Source organism: Aythya ferina (assembly GCF_964211825.1).
Source record: "Aythya ferina genome assembly, chromosome: 1".
Lineage (NCBI taxonomy): Eukaryota > Metazoa > Chordata > Aves > Anseriformes > Anatidae > Aythya > Aythya ferina.
This window is the reverse complement of record NC_140296.1, coordinates 84,340,510-84,356,611: the sequence shown is the minus strand read 5'-3', so window position 1 is coordinate 84,356,611 and position 16,102 is coordinate 84,340,510. Positions and strand designations below refer to the sequence as shown.

Genomic DNA, 16,102 nt, shown 5'->3' with positions numbered 1-16,102 from the left:
GCAAAGGGATTAGCATTACAGCATAGTGACGATAGGTAGTTTTTCTTCATATTTGATAGGAGTAACATATTAGAAGTTCAGAAGAGTGAAATTTATTATACCTGACAGTTCATCTCTTTGCCTTTTGACTTTGTGAGTTATAGCAGTGATGCAATCACCAGAAGTCACAGGAAAGTATTTTACCCGTGGGCAATGAGTGAGAAAACTGGGGGAGGAAAAGGTGGTCCTAATGAATAGGTTTTTAGCTTGACTATATTATGGTCACATGTCAGTTTTGAAGTCAGACCTTCAGTTCTAAAGCGCATTGGTGAAGTGCATTTTCGTGAAGTGTACGGACTCAAGTGGTGTCAAAGCTGGACATATAAAGTACTATCAGGAGTTGTGTTCTCTGTGTTGTCATGTACAGTCCACTTTCCCACTGTCTGGTCATACAAATGACCTTGCTATAAATAGCAAAAAGAACAGCCAGCTGTCCCGCATTTGGCAGCACTGCTTGGCACAGCTTCTTTCTATGAGGAGTGGAGAAGAGACAGAAATTAGGACTGTTCCTTTTCTTTTTGCCTTCTTATAAAACCAGTAGCACCCCACAAAACAGCAAAGTCCTGAGTGATGCTGAGATAACAGTTATATGATGTCAGCTGGTATCTACAAGCCTGGGTTGGAACTGGATGATCTTTAAGGTCCCTTCCAACCCAAACCATTCTATGATTCTATGAATCTCAGGAAAAGACTGAGGAAAGGAGTTGTATTTGTAATAGTTGTTTTGCTCCACATACACTGAGCTGTGAAAGCAAAAAGCTTTCACAAAAAGCAAAAGCCCTGCTGATATGAAATTCAAAAAGTTTTGCACATGCCTCAGAGGTAACCTTTTTCCACACTGTTTAGCAGAGATTTACCTGACCCTAGATATTCCTGCTGTATCTGCCTGACCCATGATCCCATCCACTGCCTGCAGACCCTCTCATTGGTGTATTTTTCCTTAACACAAGGACCACTTCTAACGTACTTCTCCAAAGCACAACTTCTCCCTCAGCTTTGTAAAGGAGGGAAGTTAGGGTTAGGGTTATACTTAGAGTTAGATCTGAAAGCTTCCTTCCTAGGCACATTCTGTATCAGACTTCCTCTGTCAAGGCCATGTGTGTTGGCTGACTGGCAGTTTGCTGCATAGAGATGGTTTAAGCTGATTTGTTCCCTGTTAAAGAAACACTCTGGTGCAAGATTCTTTACAAACATTCTTAGGCATAAGAGAGGTTGTTGTTCTTAGACTCAGAGTCAGTCCTACATCTTTCATGTTAAAAAGCTTAGACTCAGAGTCAGTCCTACATCTTTCGTGTTAAAAAGCTTCATGCTGAGAAGGGTAATGGGAGAAGGAGACAACATGAGATCTGAGGGAGTGTGTAGCACTGTTGTTACAGAAATGGTACCATACAAGCTGTCATCTTCCTTACCTACTGGGACCCCATGAAAGTGGTTCTCATTAAGTTCTGAAGTAGCTCTGGATATTTAAACTGACCTATTTGTCTTTACAAAAAGGTCATTCTTTCTTACTGCTGCTAGTGCTAGTTAATTGAGATGTGAATGCTGTGCCTGTGCTGAACCCACTGTAATCATCTCAAGAGGGGTACTCAGCAGTCATATCTTTATAACAATGTCTCGCCATTCTCACTGTCAACCTGTACATCAGATTTCAAATCCTTATATCTGAGAGGAAACACATCCTGAGATGCCATCTGGGAGGAACTGGAAGCACCACAAGTGGAAACAAAACTACCTTAACTGTGTTGAGATAAAACTGCTGTTATTTCTTAAATGCCTGTACCAATAAACACCAAAGTACAGCATTTAGCAGCCATAGCAAAGCAGAGAGTTAGCATGAAATAAAAAAAGGAAAAGTTGTTGGAAAAAAGGAAAAGTAGTTGGAAAAGCACTAGGGTGAACACCGATTTATAGCCACTAGCAACAGTGAACAAGTTTGTTAGCATTGGGTGCTCTAACCTGATGTCTCAATAATTTTATTACTAAACCATTATTTAGTAACATCATCATGAACTGCATCAAATACATTACTGTATTTAAAAGAGCCTGTCATTCAAACTGACTTTTAAAGGGAATGGAATAGTTTCTGCTATACCAAATGTTACATTTTAAAACATAAAGCAGAAGAGATTAAATGCTTTAGACATTTAAATTATTATTATTTCCACCTGTAAGGAAATTATATTTTCCCCTGTGACACAGGGCAATAATGTTGAAATTAAAGTTTTGCAGACTTAACGACTACAGGTAAACGTTCTTTCAAGAAAATACTCATAAGCAGCTTGATGATAAATCACATACAATTTTTTTCCTGTACAAAAAGGGTAATGCCATTTCAAGAAAAATGTCTAGACTGTAGTTTGAGAGGATATGAATTAGACACAGCAGTTTAGAAGTACACACATTGTTCTGTATGTTTTCTACATAGCTGTATACCTTCTTTAGAAGTATTGGAACTTCATATTTCAACTGGTGTGTGAAAAACTGGGGCTTTTCCTTCTCTCTTATGTAAGGATAAAGGAAAGGGCAGGAACCAGGTTAATTCTGCTCACTTTCCATATTGCAGACCTCACATCAGGCCTTAAAATATGCCATCTTGTAATGTAAATTAGTTATAACTCCAAACATAGCTGCTGTAGGGCTAACAGAATTTTGTTACTATTTTTTATGCTTAAAATTCGTTTTACCAATATATATAAATATTTAATATAATATGCTTGTAAAAGTATAAGGAGAAAAAAGGTATAGTTATAATTTCATGGGAGAGCTGTAAATCACCCACACTTAATGAATCATTAGGAAGACTAACTCTGAACACTGGGAAAAAAAAAATAATAATAAAATTAAATTAAAAAAAAATAAAAACATTATACTATATAAATTTTATATATTTATAAATACTATAAAAACTATATATTTATAGTTTGCTTTTAGGCTTCAGACTAACTTTATCCATAATTCTTGAAATTGATATCTTCAGCTCATCAATTCTTGTTTATTTCCACCACAGTGTGTCACACAAACAGCACTATACATGGTTCCATTTCTTTTCCTGTATGGTATATTATTCACTTTGCTAGTATATTTATCTTCAGTTTATGTAAATTTGTTTTTGAAATGTGTTCACTTATGCTGTTGCATTAGAAGCAGGGCAGCATTATACATTGCCTATAAGAAGATGCAATTTATCTTTGTCTTATTTAAATGAATTACATTGTGTTAACAGCTGACAGGGTTCAACAGAAAGAAACCTTAACTGTATCCCTTTATTATTATGTTAACATGCTAGACTTATTTATTTGCTTCCCACTAAATACTTGTCTAGTTCATTTTCAGATGAATTATTTGTTGATACAAAAAGTGTTCAGGCTCTGTTGAATTCAAGCGTGACGTATGACTTCAATGATTTTAATTTTCAGTTCACATTTAAAATTAAACCAGAATTTGAGAACCAAATCCAAAAGGTTAATGTGGATGGAAGTCAGGTACCAACATGCATAACTGCTACGCTAAAACTACCCCGCAGATGCCTTCTACCTCTGGAGATGCCAAAAAATAAATAATAATAATAAAAAATAATAAAAATAAAAATAAAAATAAAAGTAAAAATAAAAATAAAAATAAAAAAAAAGACATGCTAGCTGTTTGTTTGTTTACCCTGTAAAACCCATAGAACCACTCTGCAGTGGTTCTGCTTCTGGGCTTCTGCACAAGCACCCCAGCTTAGATTGCTACTGAGCAGCTCAATGCCTACTTGAAAGTAAATGTGTTTCCAGCCAGGTCTCCCAGAGGAAGGACATCTGGCATGCCATGGTAGGTAGATATTCTGAAACATGCTGCCTGGGCAAAACATCAGCTTTTCTATAAAAGCTAGAGCTGCTTGTGGATTTTTCCTAAGGTCAAGAGGAAGTAGTGGTCTTTTTTTTTTTTCTTTTTTTTTTTTTTTTTCCCACACCTGCAACATCTTTTATTTAATTGCATACCCATGGTGCAGGGATGCAGACTGAAGAGATTAATTCACATTTTGTTGGACTAAAAGAAAAAGAAGAGACATGCCCTGAGTCCTTCTGCTCTCTGCACTGTTTATGTGTGGTTTACAGTAATTTTTCCATGTACTTGGAATATACATCAGTATCACAGCAGAAATGTCAAATTAGGTCTATTGCTTCCCAGAACATTGTTCTGTATTAAAGCACTCTGAAACAGATTTTATAGGATGTAAAGGACTTCCTTTCTTCAGGGTGGGACTTTTCCCCCTAGATTTCATGTCTGTCCTCGAAGGAGAAGACTCCTTCAACCAGCTCTGAAAAAGTAACTTAAACCTTAGAGAGGTCTTAAAAATACTCTCTTGTTTTTAATGTTTCAAGCTCAATTTATGTTTCTCATTTTTAATGTCAGTTTGTAGGAAGCTCTGTCCTGGTAAAATAGTTTTACTGTCTGCTCTGAATAACTCCTATTCTGGATCCCACTTCCCATACACATTTAATAGGGTCTTAGGAGCATAACAGATTCCTCATTGCCATTGTAGAGTAGTCCCTATAGCTAGGGGGGATGTTGTTGAGCTGGGGGAAAATGAAGACAGAATACATGGACTCAAATAGCTTAGCTCTGTTCCAAAGATTGGGTAGGAATCCTGACTGAAAATGGAGGGTGTGTCATTCTCAGTCATTTTTTTTTTTTTTTTCAGAAAATAGGCAAGTATTTCCTATATCGCTTAGGATGTCCAAGGATGAGCTGAGCTGCTTATGCCTCTCCGCTGACTACAGAGATATCCTAAATAATTAGCTTAAATAAAACAATGGGATTTAGACAGGTTAGGTGAAGTGGTATGAGCTGTGCTCCTTTTTCAGATTTTGTTAGCAGCCACTGGACACCCATCTGCAGACCCAGAAGCTCCCATAGCATGGACATTGCTATGGCAAAGCCAAGGGACTGCAGCAAAACAGACTTTCATATCTGCCTTGATGTGAGCCAAAGGTATTACATAGTGACCCCTCCCTTGTACTGACCTGGTCAAAGTAGAGGAAGTGACCTGGGGAAAGAACTATGCTCCAGAATGTCAGTATTCTAAATAAAGAAAAAACAAAATAGTAAGTATTATGATGTCCTGATGAACAAAAAAAAAAAAAAAAAAAAGATAGAGAGAGAGTAGCACAAATTACTGATTTTGTACCCAGATACTGCAAATAGATTGCAATAGTCATGTTCAGAGCTATTTAACACCGAACTAACTTAGAGGTGCATGTTATTGTTGCTTTTCTTAATTGTAATTAATTAATACAAATTTTTGGAACTTTGTGTCCAGAATTTTAATATAGTGAAATAATATATAAAAATGTGTATTTTTCACCAAGAAATAATCAGATATTTCTTTGGAAAGGATTACAGGAAATGCAACATTCTTTCTTTGTTGTTAATTAAGGTTGTAGCTTCTACATTGAAAAAAATAGGAAAAAAATATTTTTAGTATCATCCAAGGCTTCCTGAAAATGATGGAAAATCTCCCACTGAGTTCAGTAGGCTTTGGATCAAGTGCTTACTGTCCTCAGAAATTATTTATATAGTCCATTCTCGTCTATTCACGATGTGAAGGGAGAGTTCCTCATTTTCCCTGAGACTAGCAAAAAATGTCACAAAACATATTTTTATTTTTTTTTAACTTTAAGATGAAATACAAAGATCTCCTTGTTAAATGTGTTGTGATCAACTGATTAAAGATTGTGCATGTATGTACTGGTTAGGAGACTTTTAAATGTATTTAACAAACAAGCAAATGTTTATATAATGCATTTCATCAATCAATTGTGTCACTGAAAAATACATTTATTCACATAACTTATAGTCCTGGTCTGCACATTTCTAAATTAAATAAAAAATAAAAAGTAGAAGAGCAGTTTAATGACTGTGAGTTTGGAGGTTCATACAAAGTGCCAGGTTCTGTCATTTCAGGATAGGTTTCCCCCAGCATTTCCTGGTTTCCTTTGATTATTTTTTTAATTATTATTTTAATTTTATTTTATTCAAAACCAGAATCAAGGGTCTTTCAGGTGCCTGGAGTGAAACCTTTTCAATAGCTAGATTTTGAAGCTGTGTGACTTTGTAAACAGCTCACACTGCCACTCAATTATTATTTATTCTCAGTAATTAAACTGGACACTTAATACTCATTATATTATTTACCAGGCTACTTACAATATTCTAACATTATTTAAAAGGTTTTTTTATTTCCATCTTTCATACTGACAGCATTAAAGCAAAATATCCCCCATGCATGTCGGTCTGCACTGTAAAAAGCAGATTCATTAATTGAACATCTTTTAAAAGCAGTACCTTTCCTTGTCAGTAATGAAATGTCAAATGGCAGAGAGAGAAGAATTCTAAATATATATATATTTTTTTACAATAATGTTACTTTGTACATATATATTTGTCTGTGTATAACTGCACACATGCATATATACACATCAATGTTTATTCTATCTACAGGCACATCATGGCTCCTTCCCTATTTTTCTGTCTGCTCCTTCTGAAAAGCTGTTTTGTTTTATTGTTTTTCAATGAATCTCAAAATACTTTTTTGTAGTGACTGCTTAGGATTGTACCTAAATGAATAGGGATTTAGATTCAGAATTCAATGCATTTGCTTAAAGGCTAAACACAATATATCCAGTCCCTTGAAACAATGGTCTGTAACAAAGCATAGCATTAAACCAGTCAGTTATATAAAGCAGTACTGAATACACTTGATGAGAATATCACATCTACTGTACAGCTATTTTGCTGCACCAGTTCATGTCACACTTCTCCTTCTAAATCTTAAGTGTTTTTCCTATTCCAAGGATTTGTTTGCAATATTTCATGTAAGCAGTCACTAGTGGTACAAAAACTCAGATATGGCAATGTCATAATTATGGCCAAAATATGTTGAACATGATGTTTTGAATACAGTTTATTTTATTTAAAAAAAAAAAAAAAAAAAAAAAAAAAAAAGCAAACTGTAGTAGAAAACAGAAAGTAGAAAATACCTGAGTTCTTTTTCTGACTCTCTCTTCTGGTCTATCCTTGTAGTGTGTTTACATGGCAAGGTTTTGGTAGTGGGGGGCCATTACGGTAGCTTCTGCAAGAAGAATCTAGAAGCTGCCCCATATTAGATAAGGGCCCCACTGCTGGCCAGAGCCAATCCAATAATAAGTTATGTTGTTTGCACCTCTGTGAGAGTGTATTTAAGAAAGGGGAAAAAAATCTGTTGGGGAACAGCAGCTGCGACAGAGAGAGGAGTGAGAAGCAGCCGTGCAGACCTCAAGGTCAGTGCAGAACGAGGGCGAGAGGTGCTCCAGGCACACAGAAAAAGTTCCCCAGTGGCCTGTGGAGAGGTCCCTGGTGGAGCAGGCTGTACCCCTGCAGCCCATGGGTCCCACATGGAGCAGATCTCCACACTACAGCCTCCTCATGGAGGAGCCCCCAGTGGAGCAGGTGGATGTGGCCTGGAGGAGGCTGCGGTCCATGGAGAGCCCCTGCAGGAGCAGGCCGTGGGTCGGAGATGCAGCCCGTGGAGAGGAGCCCACGCAGGAGCAGGAAGTCTGGGGGGCACTGCCGCCTGTGGGGGACCCGTGCTGGAGCAGTTTGCTCCTGGGGGATGGACCCCGTGATATGGAGCCATGTGGGAGCAGTTCTCGAAGAGCTGCTGCCTGGGGGCAGCTCCCACAGATCAGTTCAGGAAGGATGGCATCCCGTGGGAGGGTGTCCCACATGGAGCAGGGGCAGAGTGTGACCATTAAGGAGTGGCAGAGATTAAGTGTTAGGGACTGACCGCAGCCCCCATTCCCCATTCCCTGTTCCCCTGTGCCACTCAGGGGGAGGAGGTAGAAGAAGGTGGATGGGGGGAAGGTGGTTTTGGTTTCTTCCCTTTGTTTCTCGCTTCTCTAGCTTGTTAGCAATACACAATAAATTTCTCTAATCTCCCTACATGAAGTGTGTTTTTGCCCACTCCAATAATTATTGCATGATCTCCCTGTCTTTATTTCAACCCCTGAGTCCTTCTCATTATATTTTCTCCCCCTTTGCCTTTGTGCAGGGGGAGTAAGAGTGCAGCTGTTGTGGAGCTCAGCTGCCCACCGAAGTAAACCCACTACAGTCCTTAACTATGTAAACATATAATATCCTGAATTGGAAGGAACCCACAAGGATCACCAGCTCCAGCTCCTGGCTCCACAAGGGACCATCCAAAAATGAGACCTGAGTCTCAGTCTGAGAGTATTGTCCATGAAATTCATGAAATCCAGCAGGCTTAGTGCTATGACCACTTACCCAGGGTTCCAGTGCCTTACTGTCCTCTTGGTAAAGAATCATTTCCTGATATCCAGTCTGAACCTCCCCTGACACAGCTTCACGCTGTTCCCTAACTATGGTAATTTATATAGCAGTCTACATTGACTACTAGTGTTGTTCATGTTGTGCAACTGTGATGGTGTCTGATTATCTCCAAAGTCAAACAACATGGTATTAATACAACTGGCAGTGAAATGTCCTAAAACCACCAAAATCTCCTCAGCTGAGGTACTAAATAAACAACTCTACGTTTCTGACAAAATGTAACATGAAAGTGATAATTAAGCATCAATACTTAACTATATGTCTCCAGGCATTGCAGATAGGGAAGTCCAGTTGTATGTATTTCCAAATTTTCTGCTGTTGATTAGTACTGACTTGATTTTACAAAGGAAAAAAAAAAAAAAAAAAAAAAAGAGAGAGAGAGAGAGAGGTTACCTAAGACTAGCACTAAATGATGGCTTTGATGGCTTTAGCAAAGGGTTTCAGACCTCATTCTAACACTGGCAATGAGATTACATACCTGCTTTAATGTATATTTTACATACCTGCTTTAATGTGTATTAGAACTATATAATGGTATATTTAAGAGTTCTGTTACGTTATTCTCCCTAAATACAAAGGACATTAAGCATCTAATTCTCTAAGATCCTCTCTGAAAACATTTTAGTAAACCTCTAAGATATTTAAGTTATGCAATATGAGAAATGGAAGTAAAGTACTTTACCTACTCTGTAGTTCTAAAAGTCAACATCTAGCATGGGAATAATGCATACATCTTAATATTTACCAAATGATTATGGTTTGGGGAAATATTCCATGGTTGCTTCATAAGCCCATATGGCTAAGGAAGACTCAGCAGTGCTTCTTTTGCTATTCACACCAATGCTTTAAGAGACTCTTTTTGGTTAACAGAGTCTCTCATGAGATAAATATACATAACAGTAAATTTAATCTGTGGACCTGCCTTCATTCTGTCTACTCAGGAGTTCCATTTAGAAAATCACCCTTACAGTTGGTTGCTCTGTGACATTTAGTGAGTTTATTTCAGAAATCAGTTTGTTTGCATCTAGCACATACGCCAGTGTTCAGGCTTCCTTGTGAAGAAGGTAGAAACAAATAAAGGAGTTGCAAATGGTTATAATTTGATTAATTTATATTTCTATCTGATTTATTTATTTATTTATTTATTTATTTTGCTATTGAGACAAAATGTCAGGAGTTTTGCTGACTTTTTATTTTTGTTTTAGTTGAAATCAAATTTTGAGGAAGCTTTAATGCTGGACCCCAGAAACTCTGAAGACATATATAAGTATATAAGTATATATAAGTATACAGCCATGCATTCATAGCTGTAAGGACATAACTACTTACTTGCTCCAAAAGTTGTCTGAGCATACATGATGGCTGCATATATGTCCGCTGAGTGACAATTATTTTGGAGTTTTCATTCCATCTCCTGCTTTGATACCTCTTAATATTTGATCCCATCATGCAAATTATTCTCAGATTAATTATGAGTGTGTTAGGAGTAGCTCACAAATCCACATCACAAGGCCCCAGTAACAATGTTTTGGATAAATTCTAATATCTTTAATTTCTTGGTACAGCATATTAATTTGCAACACTTTTCCATTATTTTCACTTGGACTTTTTGTGGAATTGAAATATGACCAATATTTTTTAAAGATCCCAGAGGATCCTGATATATTACATTAATATGAAAATGATTTCAAGTGAAGCAGAACCATACAGTCCCAAAGCTACAGGGATTCTAGATGGAATGAACATCTGGTGATCACCTTGACCAAGCTCCTGCTCAAAGCAAGAACGCTGCTATCACCAGATCAGCTGTTGTGGATTTCTCTAACTTGGCCTTGAACAAATCAAAGGATAAAGATCACACCATCTCTCTGGGAAACCTGTCCCTGTGTTGCACCACCCTCCCAGTGACGCAGCTTCTCCTAGACTGAAACTAGGCAAGCCTGTGTCTGCTACTTGTTTTACAGCCATCTTCAGTTGCATTCCATTTGAATAGACATGTGGAGCTATTAAACTGCACCCCTTAATCTGTCACCAGACAGAATGCCTCAGCATCACACGGGACACATGTCCAAGGTTGCAGATCATCTCCATCCACAGTCCTTCTGGGACTTGGTGCTTAAACTGGACACAGTAAACTAGTAGCAACTTCACTAATACTGAGAAGGTAGATTATTTATTTATTTATTTATTTAATCAACTGGCCATGATTCTTGTAAGGTCAGCTAGCATGCAGCTTTTGTTGCATATTCATTTGATTAATGTTCAAACTAGACCAACTTGCCAGCTATTGTCAAGGTGGCTGAGGCATAGATTATCCACTCCTGTGAAAAACTATCAAATGTATCATTCTTTACTTTTATTTGTTCTTCAATTGTTTCCTATGTAATTGGCTTCCACCTAAATCCCAGTGAAAATTTTTCAATATTTTTTTCCAAATAAAATTGTTGTAGAAATTGTAGAATTGTAAAATTGTTAACCTCCGGAGAGATTAAAAACTGCCAAAACCAACCAATTTTGTATTTCATCTTTCAAATGAATTTAATGAAATCTGGTATTCATAGAACAAAAGGATGGAGAACACTTGTTAGATTGTCACGCATGCTGGAAATCTATAAGGAAATGCTAACAATCAAGAAGACTCACATAAAGGAAATCAAAGGAAATTAGTGTGAAGATTTAATCTGCCTTATAAAATAGTAAAATAACTTGTTACGAGAAAGTGAGAGAGAGAGTGTGAGAGAGAGAGAAAGTTAGAAAGCCAGAGAGAATCTAAATCAAAGGAGGGAAAAAAAAATGCTAAGCATAGTCAGAACTGTACAGCTGAAACTCCTTTTTATGTTTTATTAAACATTCTGGTTCATACTGAAGTCACTCACTTGTACATTGTATGAACTATACATCAAATTTGAAATAACAGACCTATTAATCATAGATGAAAAGCTAGCAGCAAATTTAAAATACCTACCAAATAGGATAATGAACTCAGGATTTTCTGTAACAGGCTTAAGTACCAGGGTTCTAAGAATTCTCAAATTACACTGAATAAACACAACAGGTTCAGAATGGGTTTGTAATACAAATAAATATGGTCCTGTATTTTCTACATCCGGTGTATTATCTGTCCTTTTCTACACCTTGCTATTTTATAGATGTTGCCAGTTTTAGAACTATATCTGTCTTTTGCTAAGTAGTTCATCTGAAAAAAAGAGCTGATGTCTAAAACTAGAAACAAAATGGAAATATTTGTTAGGGTAGTGAACTGTTAGGACAAGCCATGTGATGGATTTTCTTTTAACTTCACGTAAACTGACTTCATCCAAACTTCTACTTCAACTAAGAGGTATTCAGAACTAGAAAATATTGCATACAATATGATCCGGGTTACAGAGAAAGCCTGACAGTCATAATGGTCACTTCCATTCCTGTGATCTTTGAATCTCTAAACCTGAAGCAATTACATGCCATTATTTTTAACCATGTACAGCAGTATTAATTCAGTTACTCTGCACTGTCAAGAACTAATAACTGCTTTGTAAGCTTAGCATTAGACTCAGGCAGGTATATAAATCTAGGGTATTTGAGATGTCAACAGACTTCAATCTCTACTGATAGTTGGCTATTGCTATTAAATAGGTTTTCAAGGACCTTCTCATGGTAGCTAGAAGATAACTGTGCATCTCAGTGTTCTGAGAAACTAGATAAAAAGGAGTGAAATAACAGCAAATAGAACAAAATACCATGAAAATGTGATTATATACATTCAAAAAAATATATATTGGTCAGTGCAATACACTTCTCCTACTTCAATCTCTTCTTCAGATTTGATGATTTGGAAACTTCTGTCTCACAAATTGATCCCTTCTATCTTACCATTTTTAGATCCTGTCTCCATACTTCTGTCCAAGGGAAGATCTGGAAACTTACATTTGTTTCTCATAAATGTCCTCCGCCATTTCAGTGATGACATCAGAAGGAAGATGAGGAAAACATGAGGGAATGTCATCTTTATGCATGGAGCTAACCCTTTTTAAGAGGCTCAGAATTTAGGAAGAGTTTATTCCTTCTTCCCATTGCTTCCATGGTGACAAGCAGCACATTCCTGCAGCATTCATGGTGAACAAATTCCTTCCAAAGTCTCTGTCTTGCTAAAAGCTACTTTTCTAGTAGACAAGTGAGCCTTCTGGTGCACTATATTTCTTAAGAGCAGTGGCATGTCTCCCCTATATGAATTCATTCTTATTTAACTGTTCAAATCAAATAAACACATAGGTCAACAGTGTTTAGTGAGGGAGATTGGAGGCAGAAAAATAGAGATAAAATAGAGAAAAAAAGAGAGATGATTAACACCATGAGGATACAGTCTCCATTTATGACCTATTCCCTGACCGCAATTATCAAGGATAAGTAATCCCGGCTCTTCTATTCCCCAGGCACATAATAGAAGAGACTGAGCATTCACTATCTTCCTGCTAACAAATTTCTCTATAATTTTCCTTCTGTCTGTGTATCTTTGTAATCAGCTTCCAACAGACTGGGGATGTTTAGTTGTCTGTCTCTAGTCTTCACCAGTGGCAATGGTATATAGATTCTTTGTCTACCTGAATTGTAAGCAAACACTAATTTCTGAAGGAGAACATACTATTTTCACTAGAGGTGCATATACTCATTTCTAAGATTGCATAGCCCCAAGCCTTCTGCCTTCACTCTGTCTTTTGTTCTCAAAGAATAATGTGTTTTCATCCTAATTATATGTTTACATGTTCTTTTCATCACATCCTAATGATTTTTCCTAATCTTGTGCTGTGGCAACTGTTGATAGTCTCTTGATTCAAGTCATAATATGATATGTGAAGTTGATAGACAATAGGACTGGCTGCAGATTTGCAACTGTGAGAAGTAGAAAAAAACACCTGTTGAACTAATGGGGAACTAAGATGAATGTGCCTGTTTTCAGTGTACAAAACCACTTAGGCAGGGGTGCACTATTCTAATTTCATTACTGTAGTTTGGGCAAAAGAAACATTACAATCCATTTCACTTTTTATAACTGAGCCTGATTCTTCCATGTCCTTGCACCGTGTTTACAATTCACACTTGTCTTTAGCAAATCTGCCAATTTTTTTCTTAATCCATACCTTCAGAGGGAGATCTTCACTGACACAGAAATCTCCACAGACTGGAATATGGGAGAAGAAAGAGGAAGACAGCTTTTTCAAGAAGGACACTATGTGAATTTCACAGGCAAACACAAAACCAGAGGAAAAAGACCCTCAGGATGGACATGGAAAATTCAAATGTGATAGTATTTTACATACATTTTGTAGAAAGTACAAATAATTATATTACAGTCATGGAAAAAATGCTCAGAAATTTAATTCAGAAAAGTGGTCCTTACAGGTCTATTTTCTTGCTCCCTGGCCCTAAATGAAATATAGGTTATACTTAGAGAAAATATTACAATGGTGAGTTAATAACCTGATAATTAATAGCAAAGGATAATACAAAATGGTCATTGAAGATGTGTGTTGAAACTCACTGATGTGCTCTCTGAGTGATACCTGGTGGTCATAATTCAGACTTCAGAAATTTTATTTAGTCAGAAGTCTGAAGCATATGATAGAGCTTTATTCTAGCATTCATTAATTTTATGGTTGTTTGATTTTTGCTGTGACTGTTGCATATGCTGTAGACATCTTACTCTGTAAAATAACATTTTGAGCAGTGCATACCTTTTCTATATGGATTTAATTTCTCCAAATAGCATGAAAATTTCTTTGTGTTTTTTGTTTGTTTGTTTGTTTCAGTTCTTCAAAGCAATGAAGAGGAGGAAAATTTGTCTCAGAATTAGGCAGTTATAACATCTGCTTTTGAAAAATAAAACAGCAGTGAAAAAGCCACTTGTAAACAAAGTATTTTTAGAAAGAAGAAACACTACAAAGGTTTTTCATCTCTATGTATCAGAGTGAGGGAAATAGATTTTTAGATTATTTAAAATATGCTATGATTTCTTTTTCTCAACTTACAAAGAAAAATGCAGCAAGAGTAAAATACAACGGCAAGCACTTTCAACAGCAGTACTAAAACATCAAAACTGAGAAGTTCAAAGTTGTTATCTCACCAATCTGGATTAATTCCCAGGTATGCCAGACCTCTCACATGTTCTTGATATGTTCATGACATGTCACTTATTCATAAATCAAACTGTTATTATATGTTAGAAAGCTAAAGTAAGCCCTGACTCATCTTGGCAAGTCCCCAGACCAGAGGGTGTCCCAATAACATAGCTGGCAATCCATGATGTCATGTAAGTGTCAGCATCAACCCTGTGATCAACCCAAGAGGAAGGAATAGCTCTGAACAGAAACGAAAAAATTTCCTCGTCACAATGTCTGACTGGCAAGTAAAGGAATTATAACTGGGTAAAACTCTGAAAAGTAGCATTTTTATTTTTTAAGCAGCATATTTATTTTTAACTATATTTTTTTTTCTTCTCAAGTCCAATATGCATTCCAGTTTTAAGTCAAAATTTAACAGAAAATAAACTTGTCCACTTCTGAGAATGAACAGATAATACTGTTGTGAATCCTCATTTATTTCCATTATGAATCCTCATTTATTTCACATCAAATACTAGCAAAAAAAAAAAAAACTTTTTTTTTTTTTTTTAACAGATCTGAATTCTGTTTTCCCTTTCTTGGTTGATCATTTTACAAAAAAAAAAAAAAAATAAAATAAAATAAAATAAAATAAAATAAAAAAGGAAAAAGATATTGTCCTCCAGCTTCTCAAGGCATGTTCCAAGAACTCCATGTCCCAAGGCATGACCCATAATCCAGTAAGTAAAAAAGCACAGCACAGACCCTGGATGTCAACAATATGTTATGTATGAAGTTGAACTTTTGAATGACAAACAGTTTAGTAGGTGCATGGAAATAGCGTATTGGTTTTTTTTACAGTCACACATAATCTGACACAATGTTCATAGTTTGTTTGTTTGTTTGTTTGTTTGTTTTTTTATGTAGAGCTGAACAGTAATCTGATTGTCCAGCTTGTTATAAGTTTTAAGATTTCAGTTATTTTCCTATCTCCCATTTCATACTTCTCACTTTTTTAACACAGTAGAAAAAGAAAAATCTCACATTGTCATAAACTGAGAATATATAAAGGAAACTACGTTAGATTAGTTTAAAATATGTTGTTTCAATCACTGAGTATTTCACTTGGATTGTGGATCTTTTAAAGATTTTAATGTTTTAAACTCCTTCCACTGTAGAATAGAGATGTTAATTTTTTTAAATTGTCAAAGCTAAATGTTTACACAAGTTCTTTTGTAACAGTTGTTGTTGTTGTTTTCCAAGGTAATAAATTTGACACAGCAGATACATTCTTCATGGTGGAAATTTATTCCAGCCAAAATGAAAATAAATAAATAAATAAATAAATAAAAAGTAATTCACTTTATATATTATGGAATTTAATAGTTCTAGGCCTGATCTTAAGTGGCACGTACATCTACTTGATAATCATGTAGATTTGATTTTAGTAAATTGAAATAATGGCAAAGACAACAGCGATCTTAGAAATGTTCCTGCAATCTCCACTCTTAAGCGAATAGTTAAGTGTGCTTGATCTACCATTCATTCTGGCTTGACCAAAATGAGAAGCTTGCCAAAAGATGAAGTAACTAAGTGAC

General features: G+C 36.2%; 1 long non-coding RNA gene across 1 annotated transcript; it reads right to left on the bottom strand.

The window, feature by feature from the left end:
• Nucleotides 1-10,921: 10,921 nt before the first annotated feature.
• LOC311430347 lies at nucleotides 10,922-14,643 on the bottom strand. Its single transcript, XR_014688716.1, has 3 exons — nucleotides 14,528-14,643; nucleotides 14,139-14,270; nucleotides 10,922-12,653 (listed from the first exon to the last, which is right to left on the bottom strand). It is a non-coding gene; the product is annotated as an uncharacterized lncRNA (long non-coding RNA).
• Nucleotides 14,644-16,102: the final 1,459 nt, after the last annotated feature.